The sequence below is a fragment of the Lissotriton vulgaris genome, chromosome 2_1, assembly GCF_964263255.1.
Source record: "Lissotriton vulgaris chromosome 2_1, aLisVul1.2, whole genome shotgun sequence".
Classification (NCBI taxonomy): domain Eukaryota; kingdom Metazoa; phylum Chordata; class Amphibia; order Caudata; family Salamandridae; genus Lissotriton; species Lissotriton vulgaris.
Genome location: NC_141687.1, coordinates 974,265,539 through 974,288,365, shown reverse-complemented (window position 1 = coordinate 974,288,365; position 22,827 = coordinate 974,265,539).

Below are 22,827 nucleotides of genomic sequence, written 5' to 3'. Positions count from 1 at the left end.
ATCCACCTGCCCTATGAACTTCTTCTCAACTTCTGACACTTTGCATGTCAAGTTATTTCTACGGGCATGTGAAGTATCTAAGGTAATCCAAGGAATGAAGAACTTGGCCAATCTGTCTTCACTCTTCCAGTAGTCCCATTTGTTCATCTGTTTATAATTTGGGACTTCTGGCAACACTGAGTCATAGTTGGAGAAATAGTATTCAAAACTATCTCTCCCATAAAATATACTAAGCAATAAGCTACATGTAATGCCATAAGTCAGCGGGAGGTGATGATATCTAATGCCTTCATCTACAGACGCCGGCAACTGCATGCAGACGTAGCAGTCCTTAACCTCCATGGCATCCACGTATTCATATAGAAGTTTAGCGTAAGCGTTTGACCTAAAGTCGCCTTGGGACTCATCTACGTGTAACCTGCGAGCTTCTGCAGCTAATAACGCCTTCTCGTGTGTGTTTTCCCCTTTCTCCCCCGCAACGGTGGGTGTAGACATTTCTACAGATTTCAAATCGGTTACCTTTGCCTCTTCCTCATGTCCCTTTACATAAGAAACGGTGACTACTAAAGCTATTAATATTATCACTCCTACTATTAGTGTGCCTATTATACATTTAGCTCTGCGGTTCTGGGTGCCGGCTTCCATCTCGTCAGACAGTATGGCTCTCTCGTATCACAGCACAAAGTTCTTTTCTCCTCGTTCCTTTACAGTCTCTTTTACTCCTCTTGTCCTTAGAACCACACAACTGGAAGCTGACAACCTTCTTCGCAAAAGGTCCTTTAAAGTTCAATACAGACAACCCTAGCCCTTCTCCGTCCACTCAAGGGAAGGTCCCTAAGATTCTCTGCTTCCTGGGCGCTAGGTAATCTTCTTTTTCTTCTCGCTTATTTACAAAAAGTCTCTAAGCATCTACAATCAGGTTTGTACCTGCAGCTTCGACAGCATAGTTCAATATTTCCAAACGAAGATTGTGATCTTCATGGGCGGTTATCTTGGTACCAAAGTCGGGGAATTGCAATTCTGTGAAAAACATGTGCCTTAACTTGCTGAGGCGGGGGGGTCTGGGGAGCATGAATGTCAGTGACCCTTCTTGTTCGATCCCGGGTACTAACAGTCGTATCTCCACTGTGATGATGGGCTCAGAGCTGGACACCACCACCGCTCGTATCCTCCCTGTTTTCTGTTCCACAGACATTTGTCGCCAGATATGTCCACTCAGGGGTGGAGTATCTTCGGTTAGGCACACGCACTCTTCTTGACCTCCGCAAGTCTGGTGCTTCAGCACCCTGAGCACCTTCTTCCGGGTCCGAATCCTCTGATATCGGAGGAAGGGTTCTCTCTGGAGTTGACCTCAGGCTAGAGCTCCTTCTTTGCGGCCAACTAGCTTCTCCACGTGCCCTTCTACTCCTCCTTCTCCTGGTCTGTTCACTTTCTCTGTCAGACCGGTCAGGGTCGGACTCGTACTCCCAGCTACTTTCTCCCTCAGTAGCGTCGTCCGTTTCGCTGTTATGCTGACCGTATTCAGCTTGGTCAGACTCGTACCCTTCTTCTGTTGGCACCTCCACAGCTTGGCTAGCCCCCTCTATGGCTTCTCGGTCCTCAGCTGGACGTCTATCCGAGAGAGGAGCTGTTTCTTCCAGAGGTGCCGGAACCCTCCGCGTATGTGACGCGTGGATCCAATTGGGCAGGCCTCCCACCTTCACAGCGGTGTTCGTGATCAGGATGATCTGGAAGGGCCCACGCCAACGAACCTCCAGGCAGCTATTCCTCACGTGCTTTCGCACCAGCACCCAGTCTCCAGGGCACAGGTCGTGGCACAGGTCCTGGCACGATGGAACTTCAGCAGCCTGCACCTGAAGGGACACAGAATGAATGGCGTCAGACAGCCCCTTGCAATAGTCCAGGATCATATCATCTGTGATGTTTAACAGTGCAGTAGTTGGTACAGACGGCAACCTCATTGCTCTCCCCATCAACACCTCGTGAGGTGACAGCCCTGTTCTTCTATCTGGGGTACTACGGAGGCTCATAAGGACTAATGGCAGAGCATCAGGCCAACTCAGAGACGTTGATGCACACACTTTTGCAAGTCTGGCCTTAATGGTGCTATTGATCTGTTCCACAATTCCTGAGGCTTCTGGTCGATAGCTGCAATGCAATTTCTGATCTATGTTCAGAGCCGCACAAATCATTTTCACAAGCGAGCTGTTGAAATGCGTTCCCCTATCTGATTCCAAAGAGGCCGGCACCCCGAAGCGCGGAATAAGCTCCCTAAGCAGTAACTTGGCCACTGTGAGGGTGTCGCACCTACGTGTAGGGTATGCCTCAACCCACCTGGAGAATACGCAAACAACTACCAGGACATAACGGAGGCGGTTGCACCTCGGCAATTCGATGAAATCCAATTGCATGCGGTTGAATGGGCCCCCCGACCTCCCTATGTGGCTCAGTGCAACTGGTGTCCTTTTCCCTACATTCAACTGCTGACAGGTCACACAACGCTGGCACACTGCTTCTGCCGCTATTCTGAACTTAGGATTGTACCACGTTTGTCTAAAAACTCTCAACATAGCGTCCCTCCCTAGGTGTACGGGACCATGTATTTGTCTAGCCATTGGGCTCACCATCTCATTTGGCAACACGGCTCTGCCGTCTGCTGAGACCCAGAAATGAGCCTCACCCACCACACATCCTGCCTTTTCCCATGTTTCTTTTTCAAAATCAGGAGCATTTTCTTGCATGCATTTTAGTTCATCCCAAGAGTCAACAGTTTCTAGTATCATGGCTAATTCAGTTCTTACATTTATTCCACCCACTTCCACCTCTGTGAAAGAGTACCCTTGTTCCGCACAATACCGTGCAACTTCGTCGGCATATCTATTGCCTTGTGACACGAAGTCCATGTTTCTGGTATGTGCGGTGCATTTCACAACTGCGATACCTGCTGGGCATTGCAACGCTTCTAACAACAAGCGCACAAACTCGCCATTGCGAATAGGGGAGCCTGAAGAGGTCATGAACCCTCTTTGAGACCATAACTGCCCGTAATCATGAACTACCCCGTAACCATATTGGCTGTCGGTATATATGGTGACTCGAATTTGATTGCTTGCCAAGCAAGCACGCGTCAGGGCAATAATCTCGGCTACCTGAGCGGAGTGTACTCCTTCCAGGCATCCAGCTTCTACAACTCCAGTAATTGAACAAATAGCGTAAGCCGCTCTCAACTGCCCAACTTCGTCTCTTACACATGAGCCATCAACAAAGAAAATTTCGTCTGGGTCAGTCAGTGGCTCATCTACGATGTCGGGTCTTGGTTTGGTGCATAGTTCAGTCACATCGAGGCAGTCATGATCTGTACATTCATCGTCATCATCTATCTCATTTGGGAGTGGCATCAAGGTGGCAGGGTTCAAAACAGAACATCTCCTGAGGGTCACGTTCTCTGCAGCAAGAATAACTTGCTCATAGCGCGTGAGCCTGCTGTTGGTCAGATGCTGTGTTTTGATCCTGGTCATCAACAGTTCAACAGAATGGGGCACGTACACCTCTAACGGGTGCCCCATTACTATATTTTCACATCTCTCAATGCTGACACCCGTTGCAGCAACGGATTTGAGATATCCGGGCAACGCTGCGGCTACTGGGTCTAAAGTAGCCGAGAAGTAAGCAACTGGTCTACGGGCATTCCCATGGATTTGGACTAACACAGACAACGCGCAACCCTCTCTCTCACAACAGTAAAGCAAGAATGGTTTATCGTAATCAGGCATTCCCAATGCCGGAGCACGACACAGGTCCTCTCGCAGCTGTAGGAACGCCATCAAACAGTCTTTGTCCCATGGTACCGGATCACTCACCTCCTTGTGCGTCAGTTTTTGCAAGGGTTTTGCTTTCAGTGAAAAGTTCGCGATCCACTGTCGGCAATAACCCACCATCCCTAGGAACATCCTGACTTCTCTCTGTGTCTTAGGCGCATTCATTTTCATGATCGCCTCTATCCTGTCTGGTGACACTTTTCGTTTGCCTTTCTCAATTCTGTGTCCCAAGTACTGCACTTCTGTCAGGCAGTACTGTAACTTTCCCGGGGACACCTTGTGTCCATTGGCAGCTAGGTGATTTAACAAAGCAATGGAGTCCTCCCTGCAAGCTTCTTCTGTTTCTGACGCCACGAGGAGGTCGTCTATGTACTGGACCAGAACTGACTTCTGGGGCAGCACTAGACTTTCAAGATTTTTCTTCAGAAGCTGGTTAAAGATCGATGGGCTCTCTGTATACCCCTGAGGGATACGACACCATGTTAGGACGCGACCTTCCAGCTTAAATGCGAAAAGAAAATGGCTTTCTTCGTCCAAAGGGATCGAAAAGAAAGCCTGACACAGATCAATCACAGTGAACCACTCAGCTTGGAATGGAATCTGAAACAGTATCACTGATGGATTCGGTACCACTGGACAACACGAAACGACTATATTATTAATCTTTCGGAGGTCCTGCACTATCCGAAATTTCCCATTTGGTTTCTGCAAACCCATAATCGGGGAGTTACATGGACTACCCACGATTTCCTTCAGTATTCCCTGCTTAATCATGGACTCGATCACGGGCTTTATACCTGCAATCGTTTCTGGAGTTAATTTGTATTGGGGTGTTCTCGGAAACTCAGCATGTGGTTTCACTACAATTTTCACTGGGTCCACCCCTTTGACTAACCCAATCTCTTCCCCAGTGAAGTCCCATACTTCTGGTGCCACTGTCTCTCTCAAGTCCCAGGGGAGCTCGTCTACTGTCAAAGTGGGGTACAGTTCCACACATATTCTTGAATTTGCGACTTTGAAGTCTGCATCATCGTCATTTGTCAATACTTCCACTCCTTGCGGGGTGCAGTATATGGTGCAATTTAACTTGCACAAAAGGTCTCTTCCTAGCAGACATACAGGACTAGAATCGCAAACCACAAATTGGTGCTCATCGCTGTAATTCCCTATTTTCACCTGTACTGGTTCTGTCAGTTGGCTGGTTATTCTCCTGTTTGCGACCCCCACCACTTGTATGGTCTCTCCAGACATGGCAGGTCTGGAACTGCAGCTGATCTGATCGTGGATCGAGTGGCTCCTGTGTCCACTAAGAATGTCGTGGGGCACCCTGCTACTTCTGCCTCGACATAGGGTCCCCTCTGATCTATTTCCAAGGCTGCCCCGAGGGTGCAGTCCTCTCTTTCCACTCTCTGTCCCATTAGTGGATCTACGTAATAGCATTCTTCTCCACCTACAAACAGAGGCATCTGTCTATACGTCTTGCCCATAGTCCCTACTCTGGGTGGCTGTGGGAACTGGGCTCGGGGAGGAGGACCCCCCCCTTTGAGCACCTTTCCCTGGTATGGCGTTACCCCTCTTGTAGGCGCACTCTGGACCTCTTCCTCCTCTACCTCTTGTTCTCCTATCTCAACGTTATAGGGACACTCGCGTTTCCAATGCCCCACCTCGTTACACTGGTGGCACCTAGTCGTTTTCTTCAAGGCAGCTATGTCTATTCTAGGTTTAAAGGTGGAGTTCTCCTCACTGCCCTTGTTCTGGCTATACTGTTTCTTACCTCCAGTACCTGTTCCCTGTTGCTGTTGCTGCGGTCCCCCCTTCCCGGCTGCCTGCATCTGTACCACCATCAGTTTCTCCTTTAGTTTCTTTGCCTTGGAGTCTATCTCATCACAGCAGTACCTGGCATACCTCAGTATTTCATCTAGTGGTTTATTTTGCCAGCAAATCAAGTGTTGCTGAATCATTAAACTAATATCCGGTCTCAAACCCAGGACGAATTTGGACACAAACTGCCCTATGTCCTTTGGATCCATTACATCCAGACCGCTATACTGTTTGAACGTTTTCAACAACCTCTCATAATATTCGTGGACTGTCTCTTTGGGTTCCTGTCTAGTACGATCTATTTTGACCCAATCTATGTCTTGCATTGGCACTTTCTCTTTCAGCCAAGTCATCACTCTCTCGAATTTTGCCATCACAATCTCAGACGGCCCATTAGTCTTTGCATCTCTCTCCGGCTCCGTTGTGGGCCACTCAGCGCTAACCTTGCATGCCGTCCACAAATCTCCTGGCACTACAATGTCAAACAGCGTGTTCAGATCTATCCATAGAACCTTTGAGATTTTTACGAATCTCTCAACCTGCTTGTACCACTCCACTGGGTTTTCCCGCAATTTGGGAAAGGAGGTGGTAAAAGCAGCTAAGTCTCCCCTACTCCAAGGGACGTGCACATAGTTCCCATTTGCGACTTCACGCAAAGGGTATGCCTCTATTCCCTGCAGTCTTCCTGGCGTCATACCAAGCGTGCTTCTCCTGACGGTCCCCTTCTTGGACCACCTCTCTTCCCACTTATCTAGTGCCCTCCATGTCCTGATTCCAGTGATCAATTCCCTTATGTGTGTTTTCAAGCCTATTGTTCTCCTCTCATCTAGATCTCGATCTGAATAATGTAGCCTGTGGTTCCCCTGTAATGCTTTGGTCTTTGACAGGTCCACCATATATTTCCCTGCTAGTTCGACTAACTTCTCATGAATTGTTCTCGCTTTTCGAGTGATGTCCTTTGCCATGAACAGTATTTCATCTTGCTCGTACATTTCCATTCTTTCCAAAGGCAGGGTACCATCTACCATGTCATCCAGGTCTGACCTTAAGCTGGCGACATCGAGTCTCTTGGCTTTTATCTCAGCTCGTAATATCTCTTTCGAAGGGGGCTCACTGGTCTCTCTACCATCCCAACTCCGAGCCCTACGTTTGGGCTCAGGAGAGTTAATGAGTGCTCTCCCTTGCTCCCATCTTTCCAGGTCCCATGCTCGGCCATCCGATCTTGGAAGGTGATGGAACACGGGCCTGTTACCCCCAATCTTGGTCTGCCCATTCTCTCTTTCTTCTCTCCTCTCACAGTAGGACTCTCCGCTATTCTCCCTCCGGTCGCCATCCCCTCTCTGTCTAGTATCACTCAGTATCTGGTATGATCCTTCTTGGTTGCCCCTATTCCCTGGACTGCGCTCATGTCCGTCATCACAGGGACTGTGGCGCGGCCTCTCACAACTCCCATTCTGTTCTCTGGTGCCGGGCACACAGTGGGTACACCTAAAGCTGTTTCTATACTCCTGCGTTCTCCTCTCACCCTCACTGAGTACTGGGCAGGACACCCCTCCACTCCCGGGGCCCCCGTTCTCCAGATCTGATCTACCTCCACTCCGGGCCCAATGGGTGCCTCCCCTACTGCCATTCTCCTTCCCGTCCCACTCCGGGCTGCTTTCCCCAGCCCCACAGTGAGTCCGGGCTCCGCTATCCTGGCTTTCCCTTTCGGCTTCTGCAGCTATGATGCTTTTATGAGCCTCGACTGCCTCATCCCACTTCTTCATGTATTCGTTCAGCTCCTGAAAAGATTTTCGTCCAGATCCCCTCATATCCACTGGCCATCTATGGCCCCCAGAATCCCCTCCTTGGTCCTCTGCTGTGTGTACCGGGGTGCTCCACTCTCTTGGTATCGGCATCTGACTTGGGGAATTGATCGTGTCATTCCTCCTTGCCATTTCTGCTCTTTCTCTGTCCCTCCGTACCCGTTCCTCCCCTCTAGCTCTCTCTGTGTCATATATCGATACTATGGGGCCTATGGTAACAGGTACCTGTAGTGCATCTGGCAATGCGTAGGATGTGGCACACTCCGTTTCCGGCGCCCTTTGTACCACAAATCTCCCGACTACCTGCTGCACCTGACTAGACGGGGACAGTTCTTTCTTTGCAGCGGGATCCCAATCTGAACTGGGAAGCGGCCCATGCTCTCCTGCATTGCCCCCCCCCTTTTCACTGTGCTCGACTTCTCCCCCTGCTCTGTTATACGGGGGTGGCCTATCTGTCAATAATCTGTTTATCAGGCTGTCCTCTGTTTCGCTCTCATCATCCTCTTCTAGGGGGCTTTTGTTCCCGGGCATCTCTAGCACTGGATACAATTTATTCACTTCTATATTATGTACCCTCCATCTTTTAGCATCCGCATCCCACTTGGCATCCTGCACTGCCCTTACCGATCGTTTCACCCTTTCCTGTCGTCTGTTCAGGTTCTTTTCGTGCGCTGCCCTAATCCACGCATTAAGGGCTTCAAACTGGGTCGGTCTAGGCAAGGGTCTCATTGATGTCATGACTGCTTTTAGTCTGTGTAGCACTTCTAATCTGAACGTCCCGTACTTTGGAAACGTCAGTTCCTCATTTCCTTCTGTAATCTTACTCCACTCTGATATCCATAGGATCGTATGCAGCCCAACATTTATCGCCATGTAATGAGCCGGCGTACCCTCCGGCGGGGCTTCTTCCCCTTCATCCGATCCCCGCCTCTCTTTTTTAAACACCGCTCTTAGCCATTTAAAACACTTCATAATTATGCGCACAATTTCCAGCCTCACTACTCTGTTTACTTCCTGATGACAATCCACCAATCCTAGCGCGGCTTTGCTGGCTTGGCCTATCGCAGCGCGGTCTTTCTCCGGCCGGCCAATCCCAGCGCGGCACCTTCTGACGTCTTTGCTAGCTGGCCTATCGCAGCGCGGTCTTCCTCCGGCCGGCCAATCCCAGCGCGGCACTTTCTGACGTCACTTGTCTCCGCTTCGCAGCAGCACCCCTCCTTTCTCAGCTCTTCTCCCGGTCATGCATGCGTCCCATTCATACACTGAAAGGAAATGACTACTTCCGACCAAGCGGTCACTTCCCTCGACTGTACGTCCACAGTCTATCTGTAATTGTCAATACAACTGACGAGATGTCTATCGTCTCTCTGATAGGTTCTTCACACACACAGTAACCTCCGACCAGCGTCCGTTACTCACGCACTCATTCTTACGTTCCTCCTATCTCGGTCTTTCGGGTGATCAATGGTACCTCATGACCCCCTTCACATTAATTGACAATTACTCTGGGTGTCCGATACACCCGAACCACTTAAGCTCTCCTTGAACTTAAGATTTCCACCGGTTGCGCGCGCTCACAACCTGTTCCACAGTCTCTCTACAGGCATTCAACTCCGCCAGACATTACAACATAGATACAACACAAAAACACCGCAATCTAGCACGCATGACCCTTTATACTCACTCTCGACCGATACTGCTGCTTTTCTGTCTCACGTCATCCGGACCTTCTTCGGCAGGCGGTTCTTCCGATCATCGATCTCTAGGGGCCTTGGGGTAATCTAACCTGGCCTCGTTCACCTTCCTCAAGAAGGCAACCATCCTCTATAGCTACCAACTGCGGGGGCGAGATTTTGATCGATCCCTTATCACTCTTGATCTAAAACCTCGTTCTGGTCGACTGAACCTTTATTGCCTGTCATTGAGGGAAGAAAGTGCATCTCTTACCAAATTAGCTCCCCCAATAATGGACTCCGCTCCGAAGGATCACAGACAACTTCTAGATTTCAAAGATTTATTATAAAGACAGAGTAAGCTGCAGATACAGGCATCTCAGAATGAGATTCACTAGATATACGGGCCCAATTACATACATGTGCTCTCTGAAAACTCTCAGGCGAGCAAAGAAGACAACCAATACAAGTTCTAAGAATAATAAAGCTATCAGCATGGACACATACTGAGATCTCTCCGTCATTAAGTTGGAGGAAAAACACAGGTTAGGCTGTCCCTACCCTGCTCTAGATGGTATCCCTACTTGACCAAGTCCCAACCTATCAAAAGGTGTCAGCGGTGAATGACCCCCTAGGGAAGTCACCCACTCCTAGTCTCTTGGTGAAAACCTATAGTTCTCCAGTCATGACCCCTCGCTGCCTACCCATCCGCTCTCTAAAGGGTCCTCAGGCATCTGCTCTAACTCCACCCCGGGGTGCTGTCCCTAATACAAAACAGTCAACAACATTGGGACGCCCCTCGTGAGACGCCCCTCACGTGATGTAGCTTCTGGCTTTTTCCATGCTGCTTTGTGTTGGACCTGTGCGTCAAAGTTGACCTTGCTTCTCAGACTCTTCTCCGGCCCGCTGATACCCCTTAAAACATTCCGGAACCCTCCTCCACGTCTGGGCCTTCTCTTGAACAACCCTCTATTCATGTCTTTATAATTGGATCCCCCCTTTTCCTTGCAGACAGACATCTGCAGCCAAGATCCCAACTCTCATAGACTTCCAAAAAGTTTGCAACATTTCTCGGCCCAGACCAATACGTGTAAATCAATGTCCATTAATATTTCAGGCCTACAACATTTTCTCATAATGATTATAACATTCAAATACTACATTAATTAATAGCATGTTAATACTCTTGTTCTATTATCCGGTAAACACATTTATAAATCATGGCCCATTAATTCTATTGCTAAAGCATTAATGCAATCCATGTCGTGAAATGAAACACCTTTCTCCATCCCTTCCATCTCTGGCCCTGAGGCCTACCACGTTCTACGTTTACCCGCATGCCATCTTACATTTTAGCAGCTACACGACATGGACTCGAAATTAAACACGTCTAATAAAGTCATATGATTTTCACACATCTCTGCATTAGTTCCACTTCTACTTGAATCTCTAAGTTAACTACACATTTCAGAATATAGATGCAGATACTATTAGCACTCATGGCATTTCTCTTCATGATTTGTGCTTACTACGTGTAAGTGTGATGTACTTGTGCATTCAGGTCAGTTTGTGCTCTCTCAAGTGCTTCATTGCTAGAGCGACCATCGCTGAGTTTCAAATGACACATAATGGATCCGGACGTGTTTGAGTGCGCTTGCACACAAGTCAGATGGGATAGGGATTTCAGTCACCCTCCAGGCCCAAATATGAACTAATAATAAGGTTAGAGAAAAACATGTTAGGATACAAAAATAAATTAATGCACTGTATACCACTTATTCCTACTCTAATCCCTTTAATTTATTTAACATTTGCATTAGCAGTTTAATAAACCTGCGAGATTTAGTTTAAGCATAGCATGTGCATTAATATGTGAGCTTCAAGCAGCCATTTTAATAGCTATTGCGCTGCAGCAAAATTTTCCCACCAATGCAAAAGACGTCATGCTCCGTAGATGCAGTAGACGCATGCGCAGAAAGTTCCAGCATTTTCGGCAGCCATTTTTAGACACTTAGGTTACTTATTAGTAAAACACATAGGCAAGCTTCCCCTAGATTCAATGTAAAATGTGAAATGAAATTATTAGTATTTAGGAACAGGTTGATTACAATATTACATGGTATTTGAGAGGATTGCATTCGAACAAGTGTATTTTATGAAACCTTGCTACATCACCACTGTGAATGTAAATGGTCACTGGAAGGTTGGGTCATTGCTCACCTCTTCCAAAGCTCCTGCTTATGTCTGTAACCCTGACCTTTTGCCCTGGATATGGCCTTGCCTGCGACTTTGCATCTGCCCAGGGCTACTTCATCCCAGGCGGCATTATGATTTTTGGTCCTGACACAGATTTAGCAGTCTCTGCTGTCAGACGTCATGGAGGCAGGGACATAAATAATGAGAGGCTAGGTGTGGGATAAGGGTTCAACTCAGTGATGTCATCGAGGCCAAAGGGCAAGTGATGTCACTTCCCTCACACTGTGCATTTCATTGCATGAAAGATGGGAAACATCACCTTAGAAAAGACTGGTGTGACGCAGCCAGACTCAGTGTGATGCTACTTGCCATTGCCTTCCAGGAAGAGGGGCTAACCACAATGCTTTGTTCAGTAATTTGCCATATAATGTATCAAAGTTTCTCATGGGGATTTATACTGCAGCATGATAGGGGATGTCTTCAGCTAAGTGGTTTTAGAGGTGCTTATATACGTTGACTCCTCTTTTTACATTTTTGTTTGTTTTATGTTTCAAATGTAATAACTGATCATCTTTCTTGGATGTAATCTGTATGTTTTATGTTTTAAATCGAATAAAGTATGTTTATTTATTACCATTGAATTATTTTAGGAATGATTGTGGTTTTCTTGGGAAACTAATGTGTGTTTGGGCATGCTTATACGAGTGACATGGGAGTCACTCCCGTTATTTCCTATACGACTTAATTGGCGAGTTAGTGAACAACTGCTTTTAAAGACCAAGGGCCTCATTACAATTGGACCGGTAATCCACGGGTGTAAACTCGTTTGCACAATCAGCATTTGCGTACAAACTCTGCACACACCTCTGCGTACAGATTTCTTCAGGTGAAACGCCCTGAAATGCGTGGGTGTAAAAAAGTGCAAGATGCCTGGGGCCTTATTTATGAAGGCCTTGCATAACAGTTTTGCGCCGCCGGTGCGTCACTTTTTGTGACGAGCCAGCGGTATAAAAAATGCGCCTCGTTGCGCCATATTTAAAAAGTGACGCATCTAGGTAGATGTGTCACTTTTTAAACCCCTGCGCCACATTATACCTGCTTTCCCCCGCAAAAAGCCTCGTAATAGTGACGCACTGAAATCTATGAGATTTCACTGCGTCACTTTTAGGACGCTGTTGCGTCAAAATCTTGCACCTGCTTCACAGCAGGCGTAAGACTGACGCAAGCCCTTTCACATGGGGCTTTCCCCATGTGAAAGGACGCATTGCTGGAGTTGCGTCACTCTTGTGACACACTCCAGCAATGCGTCACTTTTGCGCTTACAGATACGTCAGAAATACTGACGTATCTGTAACTCCTTGCGACATGATGCGTCATACATTAAATATGACGCATCATTGGTGTCGCAAGGAGTGCGCAGTGCAAAGTGACGCATCGCTGTTTTCACGCAGCGATGCGTCACTTTTCATAAATGAGGCCCCTGGTTCTGCAGGCTTTGAACAGGAGAAGTCATTTCATTGGCGTAGCTAGGGGGTGCGGTGTGGGCAGTCTGCCCCAGGCGGCACTATTTTGGGGCGGACAAAGGCATTCACATAAGGCTCGGCTTTCTACTGCACAGTACTGTCTGTGCTGCCCATGCCACATGACGCACACCCTACCCAAGCTCAGAAGAAGCCTAATGCCCATTGGTGCGGCATCTTCAACACAGGGCACTGGTGTTCTTGGCGAAAGGACATGCAGCCACTGGACATTTTCCAGTTTTACAGAACCGGATCGAGAAGGCCGCCTCTTCCACCAGCAAAATGGCTACCAGTCCCATAAAAACAAGCATTTTTTGCCTTTCCTGGCTGCCCAGAGCGGTTTCACACTTTCATCCGGGGAGACTTTCCCCCCCTGCTCCCACCACCAGAATTAATGAAGCCCCCCCTCCCGACAGAGGGAGATGAGCTCATCCGTTGGGGAGGCAGCTCTCTGTGGGGCTGCTTGTAATTAATTTCTCAGGTAAGGTTACCGGACAGGAATCAACAGTGTTTTTGTGCAAGTGCTCTACTGCCTGGACCACACAGCCTACACCTTGGTGCAGGTTTACTTAAAAGCATTAACGGGAGCCGCTCGAGTCACGGATGTGACCTGGTGCTTCTGGCATGGGTGCTGGCACACCCCGATGTACAGCCTATTCTGGCCGCAGACAGCTGCTTGTAATTAGGGGCCTGGGTAGTGGGGGTGGGGGGGGGGAGGAGATGAAGGGGATTGCACTGTACACTGGAGAGCAGACAGAGAGACAAATTACATTTAAATGTGATAGCCACAAAGCGAGGGGCGGAGCTGAAAACTGGAAGCAGAGTGCCTGATATTAGTGCAGGGGGCACCTGGGGTCTGAGAAGCCCCTGTTACGGTGGGATTTTTGATCTCTTATCAGATCACTATAGATCTAGATCCCAACTCAGGCTCACCTCTACATTTTACTTGATTTGCGCTCTCTCACCCCAGTGCCCCCACTAACAGTACTGAAGGGGTTAGCACACCCCGATGCCAAGCCTTTAGGTCTGAAGAGAGACCCTTTATTTACTCATTCAATTAATTGTATATAGCGCGGATATTGCCCAAAGGCGCTAGAGTGCTTTAAAACTGAGACAGATCATTAAATAAGGTGAAAACTTACATCTTCCTGGGATGTCGGCACATTTGAAGCCACGGAAATTAGTTGAAGCACTCAGATGAATCCACTTTAAGACACGGAAGTGGGAAGGACATGGGACCTTTTCTCATAGTGGTTTTGGCACGAGGTTGGGGGGGGTCACCAGAACAACCAAAGCAACGCTTAGCCAAAGGCACTAGGCGCTATAATAATACAGGGCAGTGAAGCAAAAAAAAACATTTGCAATTCAATAGGTCTCGCTTTTGGCATTGTAAATGACAATTCCTTTTGTTTTTTATAAACGAAAACAAAAATAAAAGGCATTGTTATTTGCAATATCAATAGCTCAAACTGGTGTAAATGCGAGACCTATTGCATTGCAAATGCTTGTTTGTGCCGGCAGCTGGCCCCCCCCCTTCCTAATATTCCCTATCTTTTTGTCTTGCTTGAAACATTTTGCAACCTCTCTTTCTTCCTTTCATTTAGTTGTCTCCCTGTGAAATAGATCCAAAAAAGAAAAACACTCTTGCGGGAAATGCCCTTTTTCTGGCATTTTTCTATTCCAAAGTACAGCGGGATGGACAAAAATAGGTTTTAAATATGAAAAATATATACATAACTGAATAAATCAAGACACAGTGGTTGCAAAGTGGCCATATTGGTTTTATTCACATCCAAATACAGCAGCCTCACTTTACAGAGTTTGCCAGTGAAGCGCTTCTTTTGTTCTCTCGTCTTTCTTTGAATAGCATTGATGTCCCCAGGTGGGGAAGTGTACCATTCCTTGAGATAACGAACGATACCTGGTTGATGGGTGGATTGGAAAACAAAATGTGTACCATGGCTCTGTGTATACGGATGTTGGCTTTTTTAAACCATACTGCTTACGTTTTGTAAGGATATAAGCAATGGACATTGAAATGGTTCCCTTCAGGCCCCTGTAGTCATGTCCTTAACTTTTCAGGTAAACCCACTCACTGATTTCTGAATAGTGAGTGAGAGATCATTAAGGTAACCATGTTGTTCCCGCTTACATTTCACATGCTTTACTTAATCTTGCATTCCCTATGAGTGTTTGCTTTTACTTTTTTTTTAGGCAGCATATTACTCTTAAGTGCATAATTTGAATTGCGCCACATCCAAGTGTTTATAGTGGGCACAATTAGGTTGTAGCTGAAGGCAGTTCGAGTTTCTCTCAGTGGGGCAGTATGGTGTTCAGTGGGAGAGAGGATGTGGCACTATGGCCAGAGCTGTCGAATTTGGAACTGGGGAACCAGGTTTAGCCTTAATAACCAGTCCACCAGACCACTCTACTGAGGGAGCATATTCCCATGCTAGACCTTTTAAAGCGCCACTGGACCTTAGAAGGCTTGATGTCTTAGCACAAGCAGGTGTACCCTAGTGGTGTCAATTGTGGGTTAACCTTAAAGGCCTGTTCAGCACAATCCATACTGAAGTTCATCTCCAGTCTTGCTGGCAAGCCTACGAAGCAGCACACCCTAGAGCAATAGTAATCCAGTTGTCACTGTGACTCTGTCACTAAAGTCACATGAACCTTGAGCAGGTTAGGGCGGTGCGAACGGTGTGACTGCACTGGTTACCTATTTCGCATGGGTGTGTAGTGTTTGCAAGTATATTATGGTTTAAAAAAACTTGCTGCTTCCTTCCAGGCCTCCAGCAATTTTCAGAAACAATAAAAATGTCATGATAACTTTGGTGATTAATGTTCTCCCTAGAGAGTGATCAGAGTTTTGTTTAGTGGAAGGGTTGACTCCTGGAAAGGTAGCACAGAGGGTTATTGTGCCTGCTGCAGAGAACATGTACCATGCAGATCATAAAGTGCACTGCTTTAAAGGGGGGGAACATGATAAAAGGTCATTTAATGTCAGCTGTAGATAATGGATCCCTGAACATTGCCATGTATGTGCATGTTTGCATTGTGCTGAGAGGATTACCAGGTAATCGTTCACGCAGCTCTCTGATGGATGTCACATGCAGTTTTTCTGAGTCCCCAGATAGATCATGCAGTCTGTGTGTCCTCTATTGTACTGCCAGTCACCAGTGTATTCAACTGTATAGCCTTGGACCGTGTCATGTATGTGCATGTAACTTGCATGATCGAGGTAACTATTAGCGGCGATACTACGTGTCGCTCGGACCTCTTTCAAGTGCTCACTGTCTTTTTTCCCCAGCAAAGGGGCGGCAATCTGAGGAATAGCCCCAGGCGTCACAAGCTCGAGCTACGCCTCTGAGTCATTTGTTACTGTTTTGTTGCACATATCGACAGGCAGAACTATGGATGGGGAAGTAAATGTCTCCGAATTAGAAAATGAACATCCCCTAAAGAATGCTCCATTAATATTGCCTGGATGTCAGCCAGGGGGTTGTGTACAATGATTAATGTTGCCATGCATAGGTGGTTTGTGTTCAGTCTCTGGTCGCTTTAGAATGGATCATTTACTTTTTTTCATAATTTAGGGGAAACTACTTTTGAAGCCTTTTTGTTTTGTAAGAAGAGAAAGCACTCCAGGAACCCCGGTAAGAAAGGACTGGAAAATCTAACTGGATGGCCATATGAAACTAAACATGAAAGCAGGTAAATGTAAATGTGTGTGGCTTGTAAAGCGCACTGCTACCCGGAGGCTTCCTGGTGCTATAAACAGCTGGGGAACCCGTCCTGGCTTTCCCTGTGAGATGTTCCCTCCTGGGTATCTCCAAGGTGAAACCAGGCATCCCCAGCATTTGTGGGGGGCCGTTGTGGAGATGAGGCAAGCTAATGCCCAGAGTTTCCGACTGTGATCCCTGGTTAGAGTAGGTACCGAGGCGAGAATTATCGAGTCCGCTGACCATGGTGCACGACCCTGCCGCATTGGGAATTGAACCCTGGTCCCGGGCCGTTCTCTGCTTTCGGGTCTGCCGTCTCTAACCAGTGAGCCACACCACTCCACCACTCCAGGTGCAGTGCTGAAACATGAAGCGCGGCACCCGTGTAGACAAAAATTAGGTGTGCGCCGCTATGGTGAAACCTGAAGAGTGGCGTCCGAGAATTGGGGGCTATGCTGATAAAAGGCATGTGGTACTAGGAACAGAAGACAAATAATGTGGGCAACAACAAAGGGAGTGGGAGGTGCAGGAAGGATGACAGCAACAATAGGTGAAGGAGTGGGTGGGAGGGTAGATGCAATGAACTACGGGTGCCAAAGGTGAAAATACACCCCCCACAGTAGTGGCTCGTGGAGGGAGTGCGGCAGGGTGGTGCGGCAGGGTGGGGAGGGGGAGGGGCAGGGTGGGTGGTAGTAAACTCCGGCTCACGGCCGGCCAGAGTAATATAATTAAATAAATAAAACACATTTCATTGCGCTCGAGCCAAACGCATTTGGCGTTTCAGCGCGCGCAATACAATTCGGTTTATTTATTAATTTACTTACATTACTTCAGTCGGCCGTGAGCCGGAGTTTACTGTCACTTACCCTGACCCTCCCCCACCCCGCCCCACTGCCCGCAGTGCTCCCTTCACAAGCTGCTACTGACCCTCGAGATGCCAAGGTTTCAGGTTGCTTATGTGTGAAATTTTCATAGTTTCAGTGCACTTGTGAGTGACATTCAACAGCTAAATGTGCGGCACTTAAAGTCACACTTTCTCATGACCAAAATCATGCAGTAAAGTCCATGGAAACAGACAAATATCAGAAACTACAACCATTTGAGCAATGAGAAACTTGAACTCTGCTGCAGGTACTTTTTTTTTTTTTTTTTTTTTAATTTTTAAAACCTTTATTGTATTAAAGCACACAGCTATTCAGCCTAACATCCCGGAGGCAAGGCAGCATGGTATCAGAATGGGTAGTGTGCAAAGCGATTCATATCAGGACAGTGCAGGTTGTTTTTTATTTTGTATACAAACATAAACGTAAACAGAGCCGCCCGTGGGCGCAGAAAAGGCAATGGAAAGGGAGAAATGGTTATGAGTCAGTAGGAGGCGTCAGGGGCCAGAGAAGATTCAGAAGAACTTAAGTAGGATGTAGGAAAAGGGGGGGGGGAAGGAGGAACAGGAGAATCAGAACATGAATAGCACAGCTGATGTCAACGGCTACGGCGATAGATGTTCCTCGCGGGGCAACGGCTCCGGTGGCAGGCACAAGTCACCTCTGTAAGCGTTCCATGCCCCCCATACCTTATTCCATGTCTGAGGCCGCCCCCTGGCAGTATACACAGTCTTTTCACGCAACATACACCAATCCATGTTGGCCTTCCATTGTACCACCAGGGGGGCCACGTTGGATCCCCATTTCTGCGCTATGTCCCGCTTAGCGACCATGTTGCCCAGTGTAGCCCATCGGGTCTGCGCCACGTTATATTCATTCGGCTCCCAGACATTGAGGAGGCACCTACGCGCCTCTGCAGCCAACTCCACTCCAGTCACTTCCCTCATCACTCGATGTACCCTCTCCCAGTAAGGGGCAATAACGGGGCATTCCCATAATATATGCATAAAAGTGGCAAGGGCTCCGCAGCCACGACGACAAAAGCCATCTGGCGAGAAGCCCATATGCACAAGCCGGGGGCCAGTAACGTACACCCGGTGGAGGATTTTAAACTGGACCAGCCGCAGACGCGAGGAGATGGCGACCTCCTTAGGGGAGGACACAGCACTCTGCCAGTCCTCGTCGTCCAGTTCCAGACCATCGGCCACCCACTGCTCCCTCAAGCGCTGGAGGAGATCGACTTGTACATTAATCAGCTTCTTGTAGGACAGAGAGATGGCGCTATCCGGCATATGCCCGTCCAGCACCCTGTCCTCCAAGGGAGAACTCTCGGGGATGTCACCTTCCTCCGGTCTGGCGGCGGCTATTGCGTGCTTAAGTTGGGCATAACGGAAGAACTCTGTTCCACTCAGTTGGTATTCCGCCTGTAACTGCGGGAATGTCTTAACTTCCCCCCTGGCCAGCATGTCTTCAACCCTCGAAACACCTATGAGGTCCCACTTGTCGAAACCCTTGGTATGCCAGAGCTTGCCCAAAATATCGGAATCAAATAGAGGGGTGAATTTCGTCAGTCTGCCCTGCCAGCCCTGTATCTTATTGACCGTTCGCCACGTGTGGACCGCCGCCTTGGTCGGGCCTGTGAGGCTCCGATCGAAGGATCTGGAGTAGAGGGCGCGGTAGTAATTGCCCCCTTGCAAGAGCCATCTATCCATTGCATAGCCCGGGCTGTTCACAGGACCGTAAAAACCATGGTTAATAGCGGTAAGTTGAGAGGCCCAGTAGTACCTCCGCACATCTGGTAACGCAATGCCCCCATCGTACCATGGCATGGTAAGCTTCTGGACAGCGACACGAGGCCGACCATCCCAAAGCAGGGCACGCTGCATGCTCTCAACCTCCCTAAAGTAACGAGCCGGAACAAGGTCCTGAGTATTCTGCAAGGCATATAGGAACCTGGGCAGGGACATCATTTTAGATAATGCCGCCCGGCCCAGGAGAGAGAGAGGGAGCTTACGCCAACTCTCCACATCCCTTCGCAACCGATGGAGCGGGGGGAGCAAGTTGTGATCATACCTCGCCTTAGGGTTATTCGAGATGTAAATCCCCAAGTACTTGAAACCTTGCCCGGCCAGTTGTATGTTGCAACCTCTGGGGAGGCGCGGCGTGTCACCCTTGAGGATGTAAAGGGAGGATTTGGCCCAGTTAATAATCAGGCCAGAGTAGCGCCCAAACAACCTGAGCACGTCACACGCCACAATAAGCGATTTGCAGGGGGAGGTGAGGTAGAGCAGGATGTCGTCCGCGTACAGGGAAACCCTGTCCTCGAAACCCGGGGACCAAGAGATCCCATGCAAGTCAGGGTGCGAGCGCAGCATAGCAGCGAGTGGCTCCAGGGCCAGCGCAAACAGGAGCGGAGACAAGGGGCAGCCCTGTCTGGTGCCGCGATGGAGCGCAAAGGGAGCAGACATGCGGCCGTTAACCGTGACAGCAGCCAGGGGGCCAGCATAAAGAAGTCGCACCCAGCCCAGGAAACCCGGTCCAAACCCAAGCTTTGTCAGTACCGCCCATAAATAGCTCCATTCCAGGGAATCAAAGGCCATCGTGGCATCAAGGGAGGCAAGTACCGCCGGTTCCGTAAGGGCATGAGCTCTGGCCATAACCCCGTGCAAGCGTCTCAGGTTGAGGGCAGTGTTGCGGCGGGGAATAAAACCGGATTGGTCCGGGTGCACCAAGTCGCCTATAACCCCGACCAACCGATTGGCCAGCAGTTTGGCCAGGATCTTGGGCTCAGCGTTGAGGAGAGAAATAGGGCGATAGGAACTACAAACATCCCGCGGCTTGCCTTCTTTATGGATAACCACTATGGTGGCTAGTCGCTGGTCCAAGGGAAGGACACCCTCCTCACGGGCACGGAGGAACATACCTTTCAGATAAGGGGAGATCACATCCGGCCGGATCTTGTACAGTTCAACCGGTATGCCATTGGGTCCGGTTGCCTTGCCCGCACGCAGGGCGCGGATCGCCAAAGAAATCTCGTCCGCGGTGATGTCCCGGTCCATATCGGCACTGTCTTCCTCCGAAAGACAAGGAAGGTCAATCGCCGAGAGGAATTCAGACGAGTCGACCTCAGAGCGATCCGAGCCGGAAGTATAAACACCCCGAAAATAGTCCGCAAAAGACTCGGCAATGGCACTCGGATCGGTGACCACCACTCCGTCCTCACCCAGGATTTCCGGGACCACCCGGCTTGCCATCTCCCGCCTGTCCAACCAGGCCAGCAGTTTACCAGCCTTATCCCCGACATCATAAATGCGACCCTGCTGCTCCTTTGCCAAAACCAGGGCAGCATTCGTGGCGAGATCATGATACTCCGACTGTTTCAGGGAGAGTTCGTGTAGGAGAGAAGGGTCGGGCTCAGGCCCCAAACGGGACTCGAGATCCAGGACCTCCTCCTCCGCATGCAGAAGATCAGCATCACGAGCTCGCTTAGCCTCTGCAATGAGAGCCAGGGCTTCACCCCGCAATACAGTCTTGAATGCTTCCCACAGGGTGATCGCAGAGCCAACGGAGCCCACATTTTCAGCGAAATATAGGTCGATGGCCTTAGCCAGGAGTGCTCGCGTGTTATGGTTGCGGAAATACCAGGGATTCACCACAGCCGGGCGGCTGGACAGAACAATACCGAAATCAAAGGAGATCCACATTGGCGAGTGGTCGGAGACGCCCCTTGCCAAAAAACGTGCCTCGGAAATGGCAGGCGACTGCGCCGCCAGGGTGAGGACATAATCTAAGCGGGACAGGCTCCCATGGGCACCGGAGAGAAACGAAAATTGGCGGAGCGCAGGATGCAGCAACCGCCAACAGTCCACCAAACCCAAGGAATCAAGGAAGGTCGGCAACCACGTCTGGGAACCCGGGAGGTCTCTCGGTGGCTGGCGATCGAGAGTGCCAGAGCAGACTGAGTTGAGATCGCCCCCTAGGATCAATAAGCCCGAAGGCAGGGACAAGATGGCGCTGCCAAGGTCCTTGAAGGTGCTAGACTGGAGGCCAGGGGGAACATAAACCGAAAGCAGAGCCAAGGAACGCCCCTCCCATCTCCCCGCCACAGCTGCGTAGCGTCCTCTATCATCAAGTAACGTGACGTCGATTTCGAGAGGAAGGGACGCACGCACAAGGATGCCCGCCCCCCGGGAACCCGAGGAGAACCCAGAGTGGGCAACCATTTTGTATCCCTTACGATTCAGGGCCCTACAGGAGTTTCCCACCAAGTGCGTCTCTTGCAAAAGCACAACATCAGGCATGTGTCTCTTTATCAGTTGGATCACTACCCCTCTCTTAACTCGGTCCCCTAATCCATTGACATTCCAGCTAAGCACTTTCAACTTCCTACCCCCCATCACCCAACAGTCCGCCCCACCCGACTCCAACCAACTCAATCATCAATTGCACAATAAAACACACAGTCCATTGCCTCAAAGAAGAAAAAGAGATAGAACAAACAAACAACAAAACTTGCATAGTTGCACCCCCCACCCTGCACCCCTGCATGTGACTAAAAAGCCCTCCCAACCAGCAGTGTGCCTGTCGCCCCATAACTACTCTACAAGAAGACGCCCAGAGGAGTAAGGAATCTCCGCGAACACCCCCCGCCACCCTCCATGTACCAACAGGAAAGATAATACAGCATCTCAAAGCTACATTCGATAGTCCACCGAGGCAAGTAAGATATACGAGGAATCACCCACTATAGAGCCAAGTCTCATAGGTCCGGACCACCAGCAGCGCCACCTTCATGGTCTTCCTGTGCGTCTCGGCGCGTCGATAAAGTGTCCAGCCAGTCACTAACGTTCTCAGCAAAGTCAAAGAAAAGGGCACGACCTTCGTGTTCGATCCGGAGCTTGGCAGGGAACATCATGGAGTACTTGAATCCCAGGTCCCGCAGTCTTCGCTTCACCCCTGCATAGCTCTGGCGCTGTCGCTGAACCGTCCTGGTGAAATCCGGATAGAAATGGACATCGGCATTCTGGAATTTAAGCGGACCATGTTGTCTGGAAGCCTGCAGGACAGCGTCTCTGTCTCGGAAATTGAGCAGCCGGGCTACAATGGGTCTGGGTGCCACGCCCGACTTCGGCGGGCCACCCGGCACTCGGTGGGCACGCTCCACCGAGAAAAAGTTGCTGAGGCCAGGCGGAGCCAGATGAGTCTTGATCAGGTCTTCAACGAGGAGGTCCGTCGCCGCCTCCTCCGAACCCTCCGGTACTCCGACAATGCGGACGTTCTGCCGCCTGGCACGGCTTTCAAAGTCATCCAGCCGCCTTGCAAATTGTTCTGCTGTCCTCTGCAGGTTCCGGACTTCAGTTTGTAAGTCCGAGACGTCTCCCGTGAGACTGG